Consider the following 16543-nt stretch of genomic DNA (forward strand, 5'->3'; position numbering starts at 1 on the left):
ACAGTTGTCTGTTTCACAGACATGCCTTTGTGGTGTTTTTTTTCTTCTTGTAAAATTGTTATCTTGTTCTTTATTATCTTTTAATTATGGTGATATTGTTAGGAATTCAGCCACAATTACTTTCTGTTGTTTATTTTTACTTCCTAAATTTTAGAAGGAAGGGGATGGGTTAGGACAGCCATTTTAACTTTATCACTCTAAAACTGTATTATGTTATTATTATGAAGTTTTAAAAAATGTGATTCTGTACTTCTAGAGGTTTCTTGTCTTTGTATAATACCTCTCTCCACTTTTACATAGAACCTCTATTTTCTTTGCTCCCTTGTAATGGACTGAATTTTGTCTCCTCCTTTCCCCAAATTCATATGTTGAAGCCTTCATTTTCAGTGTGGCTGATTTGAAGATGAGGACTACAAGAAGATAACAAGGGTTAAGTGAGACCATAGGGTGGGGCCTTACTCCAACAGGACTGGGTCCTTGGAGGAGGAAGAGACAGTAGAGATCCTTCTACCTTCACAAGCACAAGGAGGAAAGGGCATGTGAAGACACAGCGAGAAGATGGCTGTTTGTAAACCAGAAAGAGTGCAGTCACCAGAAACCAAATTTTCTGGCACTTTGATCTTGGATATCTAGCTGTCAGAACTGTGAGAAAGTAATATTATTTCAGCCACTCAGTCTATGGTATTTTGTTATGGCAGCCCTACCCGACTAACAAATTTCTTTTTCTATGTCCTGGTCAATTTGTATTTTGTTCCTGATTTTCTCCTCACTGTAGGACTTTGTCCAGGAGGAGAGATTTGAATAGTTAGTTTTGGGACATCATAGATAGGGCCTACACTGCTTTCATTTCTGCACACCTTACTCACAAAACATCTCACGTTCTCAGCTGCGGTTCTAAAATTGGCCTGTCACGATTTCTAGTGTGTAACTCCGGCTATTTTCATGTTTTCCCATTTTCAAATATGTCAGATACCTCATTACTTCCCTCTTCTTTATGCATACCCATATAGTATTTATGTGGGTCATGCCCTGCCCACACCCCACCCAACTAGTATTTAGGGTTTGTTGAGATAAGATGCCAGTTTAGTTGTGGAAGTTGTTTATTTAATTTTTGGCCCTGTTACACTCATTAATCTGTCTGTTTCAATGAGTGATTCAGCAACATTAAAAAATAATGCTATCACTGCCATTTTCTCAGAATTCCCAATTGTTTGAAAGGAAGACATTGAAAATGACTTGTTATTGGACTTGACATTAATATCCATTGCTATTTTACAATAGAATGCTAAATAAATTATTTTCAAACACAGAGTAAAAGAAGTAGAGATTTATAGGTTCTAATAATGGTTATAATAATTTTTAAAAATGTTTTCAAACTGTTGAAACACCTTAAAGTTTTCTTGATTTTTTTTTTTCAGTAATGTATATAAAAGTGTTTCATTATCTCAATGATAATATGAAATGATAGTCTGGATTTTTTAAATTGCAAGAGATGGAAATCTAGTTCAAGATAGTGTAACAGAATAGAGATTTTTATGGCTCAGGAAACCAAGTTGGTTCTTCTCATAGTAAGCTAGGTAGGAAATTGGAACTTCAATGCAAAGATAACTTTCCTTTCATATGTTTGCTATCACTTAACTTTATATTGCCTTACTATACACTTTCCTGATATAGTAAAAAAGATTACTAGCAGCCTTTAATTTATATTCTTCCAGAAATATACTTAGAAAGAGTCCCTTTTTCTTTAACTCTAGATAAAATGATTCTGAGAAAAAACCCTGTTGGTTCAGATTGAGTCACCCGCCCATGCTAGAATAATCACTAGGACAGAGAAATTAAGTACTTTTATCAGCTAGACCTGGAACAATGGTCCAGCTTTGAGTTTATTAAGGAAAGGTATTACAGCTCTACTTGGTATCACAACTAGAGAGGGAGAGGGGCAGATTTGGAATGGAAATGATTTCCTAATGGAACTAGGCATGATTGAGAGAGTTTTTAGCCTACACCTAAGAATGTTGAATTTGAGATTAATATGGTAACTGTACATTAAAACATGTTGATTAATATTGATGACCTGCTGGAGGTTAACCTCTAGTGGTAAACAAAAAGGTATGGTGCTTAGCCACATCTGATTCTATAACTTTACCAGCTGCAATGGAATTTATTTGAATACTTTGTAGAAGGCACAAACCTTGAGGGACATAACTAGTATGCTTGAAGACAGTTGTCTTTATTCATCAGTAGAAATTGATATTTACTTGTTGAAGTCTATGTACAGTGAACATGGGCACATTTAAAATATGCCAGTTGACTGAAACTGGATCCTTTCCTTACTCCTTATACGAAAATTAATTCAAGATGGATTAGAGACTTAAATGTTAGACCTAATACCATAAAAACCCTAGAGGAAAACCTAGGTAGTACCATTCAGGACATAGGCATGGGCAAAGACTTCATGTCTAAAACACCAAAAGCAGCGGCAGCAAAAGCCAAAATTGACAAATGGGATCTCATTAAACTAAAGAGCTTCTGCACAGCAAAAGAAACTACCATCAGAGTGAACAGGCAACCTACAGAATGGGAGAACATTTTTGCAATCTACTCATCTGACAAAGGGCTAATATCCAGAACCTACAAAAAACTCAAATTTACAAGAAAAAAACAAACAACCCCATCAACAAGTGGGCAAAGGATATGAAGAGACATTTCTCAGAAGAAGACATTCATACAGCCAACAGACACATGAAAAAATGCTCATCATCACTGGCCATCAGAGAAATGCAAATCAAAACCACAATGAGATACCATCTCACACCAGTTAGAATGGCGATCATTAAAAAGTCAGGAAACAACAGGTGCTGGAGAGGATGTGGAGAAATAGGAACACTTTTACACTGTTGGTGGGATTGTAAACCAGTTCAACCATTATGGAAAACAGTATGGCGATTCCTCAAGGATCTAGAACTAGATGTACCATATGACCCAGCCATCCCATTACTGGGTATATACCCAAAGGATTATAAATCATGCTGCTATAAAGACACATGCACATGTATGTTTATTGCGGCACTATTCACAATAGCAAAGACTTGGAATCAACCCAAATGTTCATCAGTGACAGACTGGATTAAGAAAATGTGGCACATATACACCATGGAATACTATGCAGCCATCAAAAAGGATGAGTTTGTGTCCTTTGTAGGGACATGGATGCAGCTGGAAACCATCATTCTTAGCAAACTATCACAAGAACAGAAAACCAAACACCGCATGTTCTCACTCATAGGTGGGAACTGAACAATGAGATCACTTGGACTCGGGAAGGGGAACATCACACACCGGGGCCTATCATGGGGAGGGGGGAGGGGGGAGAGATTGCATTGGGAGTTATACCTGATGTAAATGACGAGTTGATGGGTGCTGACGAGTTGATGGGTGCAGCACAGCAACATGGCACAAGTATACATATGTAACAAACCTGCACGTTATGCACATGTACCCTAGAACTTAAAGTATAATAATAAAAAATAAAAAAAATAAAATATGCCAGTTTATTAGTTTTGACAAAAGTACAATTAAAATATAGAGTGCTTTCATTACACAAAATGTGTTTTCCCTTGTGCCCCTTCTTATTCAACTCTTAAACTAAGATGACTCTTAAAGTCAGCTATTTTTGTGATTTCTGCCATCGTAAATTAGTTTTGCCTGTTCTTGAACTGCACATGAATTAAAAAACTGTATGTACTCTTTTGTGTTTGCATTCTTTTCCTTAACATCATTTTTTTGAGATTTATCCACATTATTCTGTGTTCAGTTGATCATTTTTATTGCCAAAAAATATTCTATTAGGATTTTTGTTTACCTATTTTCCTGCTGCTGGATGCTAAAGTTGTTTTCATTGTTTGGCTTTTAAAAATAATACTCCATATACAATTTTTTTTGTGCACATATATTTTTATTTCTCCAGGGATAAAATTGCTGGGGCACATGCATGTTTCACTTTATAAGAAACTTTACAACATCCCTACCAGCAATATTTGAAAATTCCAGTTGCTCTGTATCCTTACCAAAATTTTGTATTGTCAGTTTTCTTAAATTTAGACATTCTAGTGGGCATAATGTTTCTTGTTGTGGTTTTAATTTGCTTTTTTTCTGATAATTAATGCAAAAATACACTTTATCATTTACTTAGTACCCATTTTAGGTCTTTTTTTCTCGAGACAGGGTCTTGCTCTGTCACCCAGGCTAGGCTAGAGTGCAGTGGCATGATCATAGCTCACTGCAGCCTCGAATTCCTCAGCTCTAGTGATCCTCTCTCCTCTGTAGCTAGGACTACAGGCAGTGCCATCATGCTTGGCTATTTTTTTTAAAGTTTTTTAGAGACAGGGTCTTGCTATGTTGTCCAGGCTGGTCTTAAACACTGGGCCTAAGTAATTCTTCCATCTCAGCCTCCTGAGTAGCTGGGATTATAGGTATGAGCCACTATACCCACTTCTTTTTAAAAATAAATGTCTGTTTAAGTCCTTTGACCATTTGCTCAGGAATTATTTATTTTAGGTACAAGTTCTTTATTAAATAATTTGTACTATTCATTATTTTGGCTGGCAATGAATTCTTTAATGTTTTCTTGATTTTAAAATGTATTCATGTCACCTTTATTTTGAAGATATTTCTGCTGGATATAAAATTCTAGGTTGACATAACTGTTATGGACAGAATGTTGTATCTCCCCAAAATTTATATGTTAAAAATTTAATTTCCGGTGGGATGCTATTTGGAGATGAGTTCTTTGGGAGGTGATTAAGTTATGAGGGTAGAGGCCTCATGAATGGGGTTAATGTCCTTATGAGAAAAGATCAAAGTTAGCTTATTTTCTTTCTGCTATGTGAGGATACAAGAAGTCAGTTATCTGACCTGGAAGAGAGCCTTCACCAAAACCCAACCATGCAGCCAGCCTTATCTTGGACTTCCAGGCTCCAGAATTGTGAGAAATAAACGTCTGTTTTTTTAAGCCATCCAGTCCATGATAACTGTTGTAGCAGTCCAAGCTTACTAAGACAATTGCTTTCTTTCTTTGACACTCAAGATAATGTTTTATTGTCTTCTAGCTTGCATTTTTTTTCTAATGAGAAGTTAGTATTCATTTTTATCACTGTACACCTAGAGGTAATGTGTTTTTATCTCTGGATTCTTTTAAAACTTATTCTTTATATCTTGTTTTCAAAAACTTGATTATGATGTGCCTAGATGAGTTTTCTCTTTGCAGTCATCCAAAGTGAGGTTTATTAAATTTCTTGAATTTGTGGGTTGATGGGTTGATATTTTATATTAAATTTGGAAAGCTTTTGCCTAATATTTTTATCAAGTAATTTTTTCCCTTATTTTGCCTTTATTCTCCTTCTGGGATGGCAGTTACAAATATGTTAGGTGGCTTGATATTGTCTCATGTATTACTGATGCTCTGTTTATTTTCTTCAATCATTCCCTTTTCTCTCTGCTTCAGTTTGAATAATTTCTATTAATCTGTATTTAAATCTACTGATCTTTTCTGCCATAATGTCCAATCTGATATTAAGACAATTGGATAAACTTTGGATTTTGAATATTTTAATTTCTTTTGTTTATTTTATATAGTTCTTATATCTCTTCTGAAATACCATATCTTTTTATTTGTTATATATGTATTTTTCTGCAGATTCTTTACCATATTTAGAAAATTGGTTTTAAAATAATTGCTAATTCCTTTAACTGGGTTAACTATGAGTTTTCTTCTAATTGCTATGTTTTTTCTTGAGTATGAGTCACATTTTCTTTGTATGTCTTATAATTTTTATTACATTATGGAGGGTGTGTATAAAATTATGGTGGAGATTGATATATACTTTAGTTTTTATTGCTTTATTTAATTATAAAAGAATGCAAGTAATTTCCTTTGTCTAGGGATTGGAGTAAGGGGCTGCTAGAGTAAGTTTGAGTCTGAGCTTTCATTTAGATAGAGGTAAGTGATTTGCCCAAGCTGAACTTTTATAGCTTCACCTGCATCTTCCATTAACCAAGACAATATTTGACCTAAGAGACAACCAAATATTATTTTTTTCCCCTTTTTTTGTTCACTCTGTTTTCAATTCCAGCAGGTTTCTACAATAGAAGAATTTTGACGATGGGTGGTACCATTGCTATTTCTCTCTACTAATACCCTTTATTATTCCTTTCATGGCAAAATTCAGTGCTTGGTTAGGGAAAGAGACTGACTGGGCCACATGATTTATTTTTACATTTGCCACTCTTCCAGGTTCTAAAAAATGTCACCAGCCCACACTGTCATCCAAGGCTCAGCTGATTTCTTTTCATTTTTAAAAAATCTCTTTGTTTCTATGTGGCTTATTCCACCATCCATCCACCTATACTGAGACCTGGAACCTGCCCTCAGGTTTAGAAGATGCTGAGGCTCTCTCCTCACTATGAAGGGCTCATTTCTTTCTGAAATTCATTTAACAAAGATTCCCTGCATCCTCTTCTTTGCTATTTCGATGGAAAAGCACTGTTTCTATTTTGTCCAGGCTTTTTTTTGTGGTTACCATGGGACCACAGGAATTTCATGTTCTAAATTTTAATCAGAGACAGAAGTTTGATAAGCAGTATAAATATTTTAAAAGATCATTTCAGGCTTGAAATATGGCCAAAATCACCAAAATAAAATTTGGGATATGAAAACAACACTTTTTAAAATTAAAAATCTTAATAGAAAAGTTACAAAACACAGAAGAGTTATAGGGCAAACATGATATAACCTATAATTTTATCTCACTGAATAAATCATTCTTAATGTTCTATGTATATATGACACAAAAAACACTCAGGTATCCACAACTAAATATTTTTTGAAATTATAATATTTTGCTTAAATTATTTTAAAATATTATATATTAAATTTAAGTTCAATTCAATTTTTTAAACTTAATGTTTTAAGTCCCAAATATGCTAAATATTAAGAATAGAAAATGTGTAGAACCCAGCTCCTAGTCTCAAAAATTTTACAATCCAGTTGGAGAGATATGTATATAACAGAGTATATGACAATATTTGAAATGTTATTTTTGTAGAAGAAACAAAGTGATATGGAAACATAAAGATATGAATAATTTACTATGCATGAAGTGTAATTCTATAAATTATAGCAAGGACATTTGATCAGAGATTCGCTGTATGATGAGAATTCTATAAGTATGGGTATACATGTTTTATATATATACATATATATATTTGTGTGTATATGTGTGTGCACATGTTATGAGCAGTAGATGCTCATATATTTAGACAATAACATTCAGTATCTAATATGGTTGAAGGAGAGAGTCCATTAAGGGACTAGTGGGAAAGTAGTAGATAAGGCTAGACCAGAAGACTGAAGGCAGGTTGTGAGCAGCCATGAATGTTCTGCCAATTATTACAGACTATTCCTCATAATAAAGAACTTATCTCCTATCTCTAGGGAGATATCTCAGGGTTTTAAACTCAGAAATTATATAAATGTATCTGCGGTTTAGAAATGTAGATTTGTCTACAATGTAGATGACAAGTTCAAATGGGGAGAGGCCACGCTGAAGACAGGGAGATTAGTAGGTAGGCTATTGTATTAGCTTAGGGTAAGGATAATGGGAAACTGAGCCATAGAGCACAGTGGGCACAGCTCACATCTGGGAGCCAGACTGCCTGGATTTGTATCTACATGTTAGATTTGCAACATTGAGAGAATGACCTAGCTTCTCTATGCTTTGAGGATAATAGGGTTGCTGCTGATAGGGTTGTTAGGAGGATAAAATGAGTTTGTATTTTTAAAGTGTTTAGAACAGTGCATGACACTGAATAAGAATTATGCATTTGTTAAATAAAACTAAACAAATGAAGTAGTAGGTGTAAAAGGAAGAAGTCAGATGTGGGGAAATTTTGGAAGAACCAACAGTGTTTGTTGACTTTGCAGATATGGCTGCGACTTTCAATTTTCTACCTCAAAGTATAAACCATGGCACTATAGCATAAGAAGGAAAATAGAGTATCCATGGTTTAGAAGAAAACATAATTTCAACTGAATGTACTATTTTGGATTTATTTTTGGTTTTGTTTTAACTTAGCCCTACAAGACCAGGATTGGAGACACCTGATGTGAAAAAAATTTGCATGACACAAACTACAGGGTTTGGGTGACCACAAGCTCAATTTGAGCAGTAATGATGCTTGGCTTAGTGTGAATTAACAGAGAAATGAGGTTTATACTGTACTTAGCATGAACCGAACTATATTCTAAGGTGGTATAGTGTTACATTCTGGGCCCCACATGAAGTCTGGTATTTACACTCTGGAATATAGTCAGAGAAAAATGGCAAAGGCACTGAGGAAGTGATTTACAGTTACATATGTTGAACAGGTAAAGTTCCTGGGACTATTTCACTTATGTGTTCCCATAGCACTTTGTTCACACTACTTTCGTAGTATAACATACCCATTAATTACATTCATATCTGCCACTTCTAGTATATTATATTATTTTCACTTATTGAGCACCTACTATGTCCTTGACATTATGCTAGGTTCTTTACATAAATTATTGTATCCAATCCCCAAAGCATACTTAAATAGAAAATATCACAAATATGAAATAGATTTTTCTCTGAGTATACAAATATAAGGTTGCCATGTAGTACAAGGGAACTGAGATAGGAAACATCATCCAAAAGAGGTAAGAGGTTACGTGGGCTTCATAACCAACAGACCTAAAAAGGCACAATTTCAACAAAGTGAAAGTTGATCATTTGCAGAGGTATAGAGAAAGGAATATCAGACATTAATTCTGGTCTCAACTGCTAAGGTTCTCCGTAAGGTATACATAATGTAGAGAGTTGTCAGCATTGACCTTCGATTCTTTCTTCTCCCACTTACAAAGCCACTTTTATGATATGATGAGCATATCCAGATAGCCTGCTGCCATTCAACAGTCAATTCTCACTTCCTGCATTCTGTTTTAATGTTTGCCAAACAGCCTTCGGACTCCCATACAAGTTTACCTACATGGAAAAAGCAGTAATTATATAGTTATGGGTATTTTTGTCCTGCTTGATGATGATTTTTCATAAAATCAATAAAGTGATTTCTTATTAGGTTTTGGCTTTTCCTACAGCTTGACGGCAGGGAAGCATGTGCTGAGCATATGGTCATCCATATTTCTGGTCTCTGTGACAGGAATTTCTCACTGTAAGTCAATAAGTTAGCATTCTGATGTCTGAGCCTGTCTTGTGTATGTTTTAGCACTCATGAATTGGGCTGTCAGGGTCTGATCACCCCTTGATATGGCAGGAGTTAGTCCTTGGGTCTTCCAAGCAATCAGCCAGAGCATGCTGGTTTCCTTTAGAACACATTGCTGGATGAATACACACACACACACACACACACACACACACACACACACATTTAGATAAGTTTGTATATGTATAAATATATATTTAGTTAATTTATTTAGAAATCTGTCACTACTCAAGTCTGCATTAGTAGCATGAGAGCTGCCATAGATAAAATGTAAACAAAAGAACAAGGCTTTGTTTCAGTAAAACTTTAAATAGGCAGTGGGTATATCTGGTCCATGGACTATAGTTTGCCAACCCCTGGTCTAGGCTATTACAGCCTGGAGTAAGGATGATCAGAAACTGAACTTTGATGCTTATTCTCACAAGTACTAAAATAATAAACATAATGTAACAGAAAGAATCCAAAAATTAAAGGATGTTGGAGAATATTTATCATGTATAGCCTCTCATTTACTCACACTACTTATCTCACTGCCCCCTCCTAAATAAATCCCCTGAGAGAATCAACTTCATTAAGTCATTGAGAAAGGTGCTAGACAAGGGGCACCAGCATCTTTGAAAGGCTGTGCAGTGGCTGTCCTCTGTAGTCTGGTGATGGCAGAGGGAAAAAGCTGGTTTTGAGATGGGTTTTCTAAGTTTCATAGGGATCATAGGACCAGAAGAGCCCAGGATCAATGTGGCAGCTTTTAGTTACCAAGAACAAGGTGGTGCATGGATCTTATGGAAAGCAGGATGACATGGTGATCAGAACTTTTGACCTTTAGATTTTTCACATTGGCTAGTTTATTATGATGTTGCTACAGACTTGTGATGCATTCTGTGGAAGGCAGTAAGCCTTCTTCCCCATAGTCCCAAGCCTTTGTAGGAGGAATGAGGTTTATATATGTATTTAACAACAAGAATATCCCTTCATAAAGGCTAATATAAATACTGTCACTGCCAAGTGCCTACCCAGCCTACACCATAGACCAGCGATTAATGCTTTATCTGAACCATTCTCTGAGGAGACCAGGCAGCCAGCTGGTGGCAAGCTGAGCATCTTCCATCATGCAGGAGCAAGCAACTTCTTACTGAAATGAGTATTCTGAGTAGATTTTTCTTTCCTGCTAGCATGCTAGCAGTTTTGTTGTTGTTGTTGTTGTTGTTTGTTTTTGGCCAGTATAACTGCCCATAGGATAAAATTCTAATTCACCATCATAGTATTCTAAACAACATTGCTTCTAACGAGACACTCATTTAACAGAAAAAAATATGTAACAGCAAGATACTAATTCTTAAGAAATTTACTAATGTTAGTACATACCTGACCACCCAGTAACAGTTTGACTAATAGAAGATTCAGTTAATATGTCAACTGGGATAAATCCTTACAAGGTTGGATCATTATTTCATACAGTATGCTTTGAACAAGCAACCAATAAAGAATATTTAGATCTGAAAATCAAACAACGGAAGTCAGAGAAGCATCTCTTTTTATTACACGGAATGAACCATTCAAAATTTGGGCTTCCTAATATTGTAACTTTGGGCTGGGGCTCTAATAACTGAGAAATCTTAGTCTCGTAGAGAAGAACGCTTCTACCATAAGACTCAATAACCCTACTCCATTGAGTTGGGAGTTGAGATTGCTATCTGACCATATTGGGCTTCTTATGCCACTGAAATCATAGGCCAAGAATGGAATGTATCTGCTGGTTGGAGTTATAGATTCTAATTATTAAGGGTTAAACTTAGACTGAAACTGAGTTGTCACAGCAAAATAGGCACTATATCTAGATCCCAAGAGATCTTGGGGGCCTCTTAACTGTTTCACTTTTTTTTGGTAGTGCAATTTGACAGAAAACCTGATCAACGCAACAAAAGCAGAGCTGCAGACAAGTCCTTCCCAGATGAAGCTGTGTGTCACTCTAACAGATATAGAATCCTGACTAGCTGAGGGCAAAGGGGACATGGAATAGGGAGAAGAACGAAGAAGGTATAAATATCACCTATGCTGTTGGGACCAGATGCAGAATTGAAGCCTGTAGCAAATAAGCATATTTTCTTCACGATATTTCATATATATTAACCAAATTTCCGTCTTTTTTATCTTTCGCTTATTATCCTATGTAGCAGTTGTTTTCAGTGGCAAACTTAGTCTTTGTGTTACAGAATATTCAGGCAAGGGTATGAGTGAATTAGAAGAGGAATAACATTGTCCAGAGATGGGTATGGTCACTCATGGAACTTTGTATCTTCTCTTTTTGAGAAGAGAAAGCTTTTGTTTTTATGAAGAATGTGTGCATCTTGTTAGGAAGATGCATGAAGTTGTCCTTTCTGTATGGAGGCTTCAATACAGTTTGGAAAATGCATGTGGATACTGAATGACCAAAAGTGTAGAGTTTGCAGGTTATCTACCTGTTATATCTCAGCATCAAGATTATTCTTACATACTTTACTCTGTGATGCTGGGATTGAGATTCTGTAAATCATGTTTTTAGACCGATCTCTTTCTGGCTTACTTCTGTGACTGGTAGACACTGATGGTGGTTGGGAAGGAGAAAAGACAGAAAAAATTACCCCTGTGCTGAACCCTGTCAGCTTCTCTCAGGCAGTCAAGAACAGCTTTGGCTTTAGTCTCCAGCTTCTTTTGTACCCTTGTTACCAGTTGTGCCATACTGGCTCAGAGTTCCAGGCCCACTAGCTACCCCTCTTGGTGGTCTAAGCACTAGCAGCATAGCAACCACTCCCAGGGAAGCTGAGCACCAGCTCAGCTCCACCTCTTCATGTTGACCCCTGCTTCTTGTAATTACTAATATCTGAGTTATCTCAGCCCTTCTGGTAGATACCAATGACGGGTTACCTCAGCATCCCAAGCCTTTTAACCTTTAATCCTTGATAATCAGTTCCCTATATTAAATCCTATCTGCTTGAAATGCCTACTGTACTTTCTGTCTCATTATTTTTGGAAAGCTAGACCATGACTTGCACACTACTTGAGGACAGACATTAGCTCTGATTAAGCCTTAGTTCTTGACACTTAGCCCAGTGCTTCGACGTAGCATTGCTGAATAAATATAAAAGATGAGGCATAACAATTTTTACAAAATATTTAAAGCACTGCCAGATAGAAGAGGGAGAAAGGTTTTTAAGCTATGTGTCTGATTATAGTAGAAATTATGGAAAAGATTTTTAAAATTCAACATAAGAAAATTTGTATTTCCATTAATGGGGTAAATGACCTTAGAAGAAACACCAAATTGCCCATCACTGGAATTATTTAAGCTGAGGTTGAGTGACCTTTGTCAGAGATGTAGTAAAAGACAGTTCCCTAAATGGGTTGAAGGTTAGACAAAATAATATTTGAATTACCTTCTAGCACTAAGATTCTGTGATTCCTGTTCATAAAAAAATTTCTAATTAATTCAGCTCAAATGTGCCCTTTCTCTTGGTAATGATGCTGAAACTGACACAGCACAGGAGGATGGTAGTAGTTTACATTTGTATAGCGTTGAATCATCTTCAAAATGCCTTACATTCATTTTCATTAAACTTTGCCAATTTTTGTGAGGTAGAAAGAACAAAAATTATATGTTACAGATCTATGGTATGTGTGTGTGTGTGTGTGTGTGTGTGTGTGTGTGTGTATCTGTCTGTGGTAGGGTGTGTGTGTGTGTGTGTTACAGATCTATGGTATGGTAGATCTGTAACACATAGAGACAGAGACACACACACACACATACACACACACGCACACAGAGTTGGAGGATACCAAGAATATATCTGGGACCTCTGGCTGCTAGAGGTTTTGAACTTCAGTTTTTAACATTTTTAAATGTCACTTTTCTAGCAATTATTCCTGTTTTCTACTACAAAATGCATTTTAAGATCCAGCTTTTTGGGCCAGAATTCTAAGAATAGCTGAGTTGTTTTTTCAGAATGTTTTCTTTACTAAAAAGCAAATAACGTACTGTGTACTTGCAGAATATCCATTTTTGAAATATTGAGGTTAGGATCATTCCTGGTTGTTGACCTTTTACTCTGCCTTTGGCTCAGCAGTGCTCCGAGTTTTGTTTTGTGTCTAAGAGCCACTCTGATAACTTTATGTGTGCAAAAACAAAGGGACGGTATCACACAAACATTTCTGCTAAAATATGGAGATTATGGAAGCACTCTCTGGCATAAGTGCCTTCAGAAGTCAGAATTTTCAGACCCCCAAAACAGTGTGGGATTCCAGCATTAAATGCATACAAGCCCTTAGTGTTCATTAAAATGAGTAACAGAAAACACAGAACTTTGGAAGTCTACTCAATGCTGAACTAAACTCCAGGGGTTTAATATGCACTTGAACTAGGAAACATACCAGAGAATGTTGGTTTAGGCCCAAGAGACATCTTGTAGGTTAATAAATATTCTCTCTTGTTTGAAGATACTCTCCGAAATTTAAATGTTGAGCTACATAAAATTGTATTTTTATATTACCCTTGGCATCAACACGTATAAACATATACTTCTATTTTATAACTTATTCTTCCACATGTATTCTGATTTATAAGCACTGACTTCAGGAAATAAACAAGTACGCTCACATTTATTTTCTAATTGCTGGCTTATATTTTAAACCTCTGCTTCTCCTCCCTGCCACAGTGCCTTAACAAATTAATGTGGCATTGCTTATTCCCCAGGGTGCCTGTCTCTGCTTCTCTAGAAGATGGTAGGCTACCAACGTGGGGTAAGTAAGCCTCAAAAATGTTGTCGGTGACTTGGCCAAAGCCAGGGAGTTGTTTAATGGTGAAGCAGGAATGAAAACCCAAAGGTTGAGGAGGCTTTGATAACTGAGTTATTCTGTCATACTCAAGAAGTTCTTCCCCTCTAGTTTTCCTAGATTTTTGAGCAAATATTCTTGTCTGTTCACATAGAAAATTAAGCCATTTAGCAGATTATGCTTGGTAACACATGAGTTATGTTTCTTCCCAGTTCTTTAAATTTTAGAATTACCTTTGGAAGTTTCTGTTTGAACTCATAAATATTAATATTGAGTCTCTACTCTTTTAAACACAAAGGATATAATAGTAAGTAGATCAAACAGATATGGTCATATAGTTGGAGAATGATGATTTTTTGTGGGTTTGGATGGGCAGATCTCATTGATCATATTGTATTTAAACTGAGGCCTGAATAAAGTGAAGGAACAAACCATGTGTCTCACTGCAGAAAGTATTCAAGGGGAGAGAAAACTATTTGCCATTACCTTGAATTAGGAATATATTTGACATGTTTGAGCAACAAAATTGGGGCCAGTATGGGTGAAATGAACAAGAGGAAGGGTCAGAAATGTCGCTAAGGAACAGATCATGTAGGACCATATAGAACACAATAAGTGTTTGAGAAATTACTCTGAGTTAAACTGGAAGACACTGGAAGGTTCTGAATGGTAAATTGCAATGATTTGACTTACATTTTAACAGATCAAAAGGTGAAAGCCAAGAGACTAATTAGAAAGCTATGAAATACTGTTGAAATATGATAGTAGCTTGCACCAGAGTAGCAGTATTTTAAAACAAAGAATTAGCCACATTTTGGATATATTTTGAGAATAGATTGGAAGTATTTTTGATATTGGATTGGATGGGGGTATGAGAGAAGTAAGGACTTGAGATAGCTCCAAGGATTTTTTCTTAAGCAACAGGAAGAGTGAAGTTGCCATTTAGTACGGTAAGACTGCCGGATGAGTAGATTAGAAATAAGTTGCTATGAGTGTGATATGGTATGGAGCCTTTTCTAAATATTTTAACCACAGGACCCTTTTAATAGGGAGCCAGTTTTAAAATAAATTTGTAAGGCAAACACTTTGTGAACTGCTGTCCTCGGTTTTATACTTCATGCACAACATTATCCCTGAATGCAGCACCTGCCCCAGCGTTAGCACAACCATTGAGACAAGGACCACTGAAGTTCTTACCTGACTCTCTTCATCCCTATGGGATGTAGTTGGCTTTTGAGTGCACATGACAGTTAGTACCAGTAGGAATTTCAAATATGATAAATCAATAGAGAACTGGTTCACTCGCTTTTCTAGTCTTCAAACATAAATTAATGACAGTATTTTTTTAGTCTGTCCACCTGGCTGTGAGAGGTAAATGGTGATAAAGGAAGGAATAAAGTTTAAAAGAAGAGGCAGTATAATATTGTGTGTTCTAGTGGCATGTTCCAGCTATCTCCATAATGTCATCTCTTTTCTGTTTTTAGTTTTGTCTAAAAGAAGTTTTACTATTTTTCAAGGATGAGGCTCTATCTCCTTTAACAATAAGATATTGAAGATATTGATTTGCTTTTTATATGCTTTTTCTGATCCATGTACCACTTAAGAAATGCTTAGCTAGGTATTTCACTCACTCTTATTATTGTTAAATTATACTAGAAAAGTATATATTTATCAGTATAGAAAATAAGGACAAAATAGATAAAATTATGGGTGACATTCTTTGTAATGCATTAATGAGGCAATGCATAAATAAGAGTACTATTTGAAGGTACAGCAGTCAAGTAACAGAGGACTTAAAGAACTTACTTTAGGCTAAACAGAAGTCAGTAATTGATTACCTGACTTAGCGAAAGGGAATACTGTGATGTATAACATAAAACGGCAGGTAATTTATCCTGCGTCTCGTTACAGCCGCATCTCAGTTCTTAATACCAACCAAATAAGAGAGCTAGAATGCTAATTAATAGCATTTAACACTAGGGTTAGAGTTAGGGTGAATTTTCAAATAGGTGATTTCTTCTCTGCTTTTGAAATCTATATAAAACTCCTATCCAATTTCTTATTCTTAAGATAGACAATGTAGCCAAGAAATCCTAGATTTTTTTTTTTTTTTTTTTTTTTTTTTTTTTTTTTTTTTTTTTGAGACGGAGTCTCGCTCTGTCGCCCAGGCTGGAGTACAGCGGCCAGATCTCCGCTCACTGCAAGCTCCGCCTCCTGGGTTTACGCCATTCTTCTGCCACAGCCTCCGGAGTAGCTGGGACTACAGGCGCCCGCCACCTCGCCCAGCTAGTTTTTTTGTAATTCTTTTTAGTAGAGACGGGGTTTCACTGTGTTAGCCAGGATGGTCTCGATCTCCTGACCTCGTGATCCGCCCGTCTCGGCCTCCCAAAGTGCTGGGATTACAGGCTTGAGCCACCACACCCGGCCTGAAATCCTAGAT

At 36.2% G+C, this 16543-nt stretch overlaps 1 long non-coding RNA gene across 3 annotated transcripts in view; it reads left to right on the plus strand.

The window, feature by feature from the left end:
• The window catches only part of LOC126949680 (uncharacterized), a 206056-nt gene extending 189848 nt beyond the window's left edge, over positions 1-16208 (plus strand). For 2 of the 3 annotated variants that reach the window (XR_007723878.1, XR_007723879.1), the window contains 2 exons: positions 9176-9249; positions 11186-16208. This is a non-coding gene — a long non-coding RNA (uncharacterized LOC126949680). The remainder of the gene's footprint in view (positions 1-9175; positions 9250-11185) is intronic. The other variant, XR_007723880.1, reaches the window with a different exon arrangement.
• The last annotated feature ends 335 nt before the right edge of the window (positions 16209-16543 follow it).

The sequence above is a fragment of the Macaca thibetana genome, chromosome 1 (genome assembly GCF_024542745.1).
Source record: "Macaca thibetana thibetana isolate TM-01 chromosome 1, ASM2454274v1, whole genome shotgun sequence".
Lineage (NCBI taxonomy): Eukaryota > Metazoa > Chordata > Mammalia > Primates > Cercopithecidae > Macaca > Macaca thibetana.